We start from the raw sequence: 6,000 nt of genomic DNA on the forward strand, positions 1-6,000 counted from the left end.
ATCCTAATGATCAGTCGGGTGTACTTCTAACCGCTACTGTTGATACACAACCTCAGGCTTCCCTTCAGTGAAGGATCATAACATAGAGATATGTCATCCTGAATGACTCATTCCTAACCGCATGCTTCTATATGAGATAGTAAGACTACAGAGTGCCATCGTGTCCCATTCCACAGGCCACCAATGCATTCGTTTTTAAGTCGACTACGGAATCTAGTCTAGCAATGCATCACATTCAATAATTTAAAATCATCCATCTTATATCCCAAAGCAAGGATAAGCATTTATCAATTAAAGTCACAACATAACAAATCGTAAATGAATTTCATAATGCAGAAGATAATACATGCAAATGGCATTCGTGAATGACTAGACTACACATAGTACTATAGTGATGACATGGCTAGTCTACAACAATAATAGAATGATGTAAAAACACTCCAAAAATAAATTCAACGTCCTCTTCTCACTTATATATATATGCACAATGTTCACCCTTGGTACGAGGAAGATCCGGCGTGCAATGACGTGAGTTTCTAGTAAAACCTATCATAAAAAGGTTGAGTTAGCATATATCTACTTTAGACTCATAAGCAACGAGGTACAATAATCCCAATGTGTTTAAAACTATAATAGAAGGTTGCCCAACAAATTTAGGCCCAATCGGAATCCAATGGGTCAGACTGGTAGGTCAATCGGTAGGCCAGGTACCCGACAGTCCTTGCCTGCCGCCCAACTCAAGGGCTTTGTCAGGACCAACGGGCCAAGAATGGTGGGCCAGGTGCCCACCGATCCTTGCTCACCACTCTAGCCAGAAGCCCAACCAAGACAGGCGGGCTCTAGATTTGTGGGTCTAACCACTTGGAGGGCACCCACCACTCAGAACTGGGTTTGCTATTCACTTCCATTCTTCATCCCACCTTAAGGAAACCACAAGGGGCCGGTTCGACCACATTTTCCACACATCTAAGGTCCCATATTGTGATCCTAACCTAGATCTATGATTGATTCAAAGTTTTAAACTTGGATTTTACCTCTTTGCTCAAGAACACCTTCAAAACCCCAAATCTCTTCTCTAGCTCAAGAAATCACCAAATGCTTCTCAAATCTTACGTTTTCTTCCTCTAAAACCTTCAAAACAACATGTAGGTCTTTCATTAAACCTTAGATTCATATTCTCAAGTGGGATTAATAAGATCTAAGGGATTTCTACCCGAATCATAGGGTTTCACTTAGGCTTTCTTGAGGGTTCATGAAATATAGCCTTTACTCATCTCAAATCATAGATCCCAAGATGAGGATCACTTTTTTGGTGTCGGATTCAAAAGATCTAACCCCGGCGTCACACAACGAGTATCTCCTTCCCTTTTTCTTCCTTCTTCTTCCCTTCTCTTTCTTTCTTTTCTCTCTCTTCTTTACTCTTCGCACCCACCCTAACGCAGTAAATGAGGGAGGCCCCTGCCAATGCCGGGATGAACTTTCTATTCTCTATGGAAGTCAATCGACTTAGGTATGATGAGTTAACCAACTCTTTCACTCTGTGGGGGAGCATCTTGTACCAATCCCGAGCTGTGTTTGGATGGCCATATCTGGCCAAGGTCGGTGGTACTCTGTTTGAGATTTAAAATGTAACCGCAAGCGTACGGATCAGTGTAGCTACGAGTCGAACACAGGGAGAGCAGCCACTTTATTTTTTATTTCTTTTAATAATGCAAAAGTGAACTGATTAACGGTTGTGATCTAATTCTAATTACCGTCCTAAAAATAACGTCCTAACCATTCGTCATCTAAGAATTTAAAGACGCAAGCCACGCAATTAAAATTAAATAAATAAATAACTGAAAATAAACAACCCACGCAATTAAAAAAATAATAATAATAAAGGAAAAAAAATAAATGCTGAAATAAAAATAAAGTAAAAGAAAGGGGATAAAGCTAGAGAGAGACTCACAAGTAGGTTTCTCTACTTAGCCCGAGGGATGCATCATAATATGAGCTTCCCTACTTGACCAGAGAGTCACTCTTACAAGGGTTTCTCTACTTGGCTTTAGGGAAAGGGAGACAATTAAAATAAAAGTAATAAATTGATGGTTCTATGGCTAGGAGGGGCAAAGCCAACACATACACTAGCCATGAACCTTGGGGGAAAGGGATAGCAATAATGTAATGACTGAAAATAAAAATCATAAATTAAGAAAGAAATGGTAGTCAGAAGAGGGAATGAGAGGGGGGAGAGAAGACTACTGAAGGAGCCTACTTACTTGAATCAATGCTTGAACTTGAAAAAAAATTGCTCCACGGCTCATGATCTTGTCACCTAGATCTAAGCCTAGAACTATAACTTAAAAAATTACAACTCAATTGCATAAATCATAAACATAAAAAGGCTGAATAAAAATAAAAGAGTGCTTGCATTAATTGACATAAAAAAAACTATTACAAAAGTGATTAAAGCAAAAATAGAGAAGAACTAAAACCAAAGAGTGAGAGAGGGAGAGAGAGAGCAACTAAAAAAAACTAGAAGAAGAATGAATTGTGTCTCCTCCTCTTACATGAGTTGTATTTATAGGGAATGGAGAGGTAGGGTAACAATTTTCTCTTTCCTAAAAGAGAGAAACCCACAATTGATTGTGAGATCTTTTGAGTCCAAAAGTGCTAAGATGGAGGAGAGAGAAGAGAGAAATAAATTTTGAGAAATTTCCTAAAATTTTTTGCTTATTTTCTTTCCTTTTTTTTTCTAATTTATTTTTCTTCTTTTTTTTCTCTCTCCTAGGGACGATTTTTTTTCTTCCTTTGTGTGATTTGGACAATCTTTGGTGATGATGTGGAGGAGAGAGAAGATTTGGACAATCTTTGGTTCTCCCTTTTTTTTCTTTCCTTTTTTTTTTCTTCTCTTCTTGCTTCCACGATTTTGCTTGCTTCTAATTTGATGTGGAAATCCCCTCCATGCCCTTAGTGCTTTAAGTGAGTGAAAAGTAGGAAATCTTCAACAAATTCTCTAAAAAAAAACAACCATGAGATTCGAACTTGAGACCTCTTGGTGAGCAAGGGAATTTTGTACACCATAGCTCACCAACTAAGCTAGGTAGTTGTTGTTACCAAAAATAAATCTTTAATCACTTAAAGATGTGGTCCATCGATCCTTGTTGGCATTTGGAGTATTCCTTGTACCTCTGGGACAATTGCAAACGGGCTGGTTCTGCATCTCAGTTCAGTTCTGATCCATTATTCTTTTTCTGACCCGAAAAAGAATAATCATTTGTACGGGTGACCAAACGAATGTGTACTTTTAATTGAACACGTCCATCTTGCTCAAAATTTCGTCCTCTTCGCAACCATTGAAAGAAATAGGACCTCTTTACGTGTAAAATTGAAGATAAGCGCCCGATAGTCCTTAAGGCCTTGAAAATATAAAACCTGTAAAAATAGAGTAAAACCCAAGGTAGCTCAATTCTAAATATGTAAAATGCATGTTTTACTACCCTAGATTTCACACATAAATGTGCTCAGCAGAATTCCCCCACACTTAGACTTTGCTAGTCCTCGAGCAAAACAAAAAGAAAAAGAATAAAGATAAAAAAAACCTAACTCACTTTCGTAGGAATCACGGTTGCACTTAGCATGTGCAACAAGCCTTTAAACCCCTAGGTCACCCCTAGTGGACGAGTTGTGTCTCGTGGGTGTTTGCAGTGAATATACACCCAAAATTCAGAATAAACAAATCCCAACTTTGGCTAAAGGTAAGGCTCATACCGATCCGGAGCAAAGATAATTTCTCTTATAAGGGACCCCCACACTTGAACTTTTATTACTCTTTATCAATTCCAGGCACTAGCATATTTCTTAATTTGGAACTCACCTCGTCTCTTCCAAAACATCCTTATCTTAAGGCAAAACCACTTGTGAAGAAATAGGGAACCAATGACTAAGGCGTTGGAGTGTTTTTGACCAAACATGTTACCAAGCAATAATGACATTTGCACATTTTTTTTCTCTTTTTTTTTTTTAGAATAATAAACTCTATTCTACTCCACTACTTTTGCCCTGAATGACATGGTGGAGCAAACACCAGACACCCAAGTTACTATGTAGCTTCACTTTTTGCATATGTCCACAAAGGCAGTGATGCTAGAGTTACTTCAGAAGTTTCCTCCTAAGGAATTTCGATCAAGATACCACGCTTCCTGAGGTGCAATGCCCTGTCTAGTTCCAAAGGAATCAACTCTTATTCTTCTTTATACCACATTTCTCATCTCATTTAAAATTGTGCATTTATCAACCCATGCCAAATTAAAAAGAAAGTCTCAACTCCAAATCAAAAGTACAAGGAACCCACAGACTTCATATGGTCCATCACCATAAAACAGGGGTCTCTTATTTTTCAAAAGAAAGTCCCATCTCAAGACACATGCTTGTTTCTTTCTTCTCAACAGGGTTTTTATACGTTCAAAATGGGTACCTTAATCAAAAATTTTATTTTCATACATCAAGCAACCGAATGGTATGATCATTAGCCAAAAACCAAAGTAGGACTTCATCCTTAGCAAGCTCAAAAAAAAAAAGAAAAACAAACAAAACAAAGTGAAAGAAAAAAAACAAAAACTGGTTTCCCTCCCCCACACTTAAGTCATGCAATGTCCTCAATGCATGGAAAAAATTAAAAGCAAAGACAATGCAAGGGGGTCATACCTGATTAACAGTTAATCATCAGTGTAAAGAGGTTCATGGAGATCCATGACCTCTTCACTACTAGTAGTGGGAAACTCGAGGAACGGTTTCAAACTCTGACCATTAACCTTCGAAATTACCCCTGTTCCTGGATTCAAAATCTCCACAGCCCCATGGGGATATACATTATGAACAATAAATGGGTCATCCCATCGGGATCTAAGCTTACCAGGAAAAAGATGCAATCGAGAGTTGTACAATAAGACCTTATCACCAATTGTAAAAGATTTACGCATAATGTGTTTATCATGGAAAGCTTTGGTCTTTTCCTTGTAAATTCTAGAACTTTCATAGGCTTCATTCCTAAGTTCCTCCAACTCAGAGAGTTGGAGCCTACGATGAATTCCCGCATCAGACAAATCAAAGTTAAGCTTCTTAATGGCCCAAAAGGTCTTATGCTCCAACTCAACTGGTAAGTGACAAGCTTTTCCATACACCAAACGGTAGGGAGACTGACCAAGGTCGGTCTTGAATGCAGTCCGATGGGCCCACAAGGCATCAATGAGCCTAAGGGACCAATCCTTAGGTTGGGATTAACAGTTTTCTCCAAGATTTGTTTGATCTGCCTATTAGACACCTCCACTTGGCCACTAGTTTGAGGGTGATAAGGGGTAGATAACTTATGGGTGATCCCATACTTTTTCATTAAGGCCTCAAAAGGGCGATTACAAAAATGAGTACCCCTATCACTAATTATTGCACGTGGTGCACCAAAGCGGGAAAAAATGTTCTCTTTGAGAAACTGGACCACCACTTTGTGGTCATTAGTTTTACAAGGTATGGCCTCTATCCATTTAGAAACATAATCAACGGCCAAAAGTATGTACAAATTCCCAAAGGAATTAGGGAATGGTCCCATAAAATCGATGCCCCAAACATCAAAGATCTCAACTACTAAAATGGGGTTGAGAGGCATCATGTTCCTTTCATTGATACGGCCAAAAGACTGGCAGGTAGGGCAAGCCTTGTAAAAATCAAAAGCATCTCTAAAAAGAGTGGGCCAATAAAATCCACATTGGAGAACCTTTACGGCAGTCTTCTTAGATCCAAAGTGTCCACCACATGCATGATCATGACAAAAAGAGAGAATGGAATGTTGTTCATGATCAGGAACACATCGTCGGATAATCTGATCCGGACATATCTTAAACAAATAAGGATCATCCCAGCAAAAATGCTTAACTTGGGAATGAAACCTATACTTATCTTGGGTGGACCAGTGATCCGGAGTCACACCTGAAACTAAGAAGTTGACTATGTCAGCAAACCATG

The sequence above is a fragment of the Macadamia integrifolia genome, chromosome 1 (genome assembly GCF_013358625.1).
Source record: "Macadamia integrifolia cultivar HAES 741 chromosome 1, SCU_Mint_v3, whole genome shotgun sequence".
Lineage (NCBI taxonomy): Eukaryota > Viridiplantae > Streptophyta > Magnoliopsida > Proteales > Proteaceae > Macadamia > Macadamia integrifolia.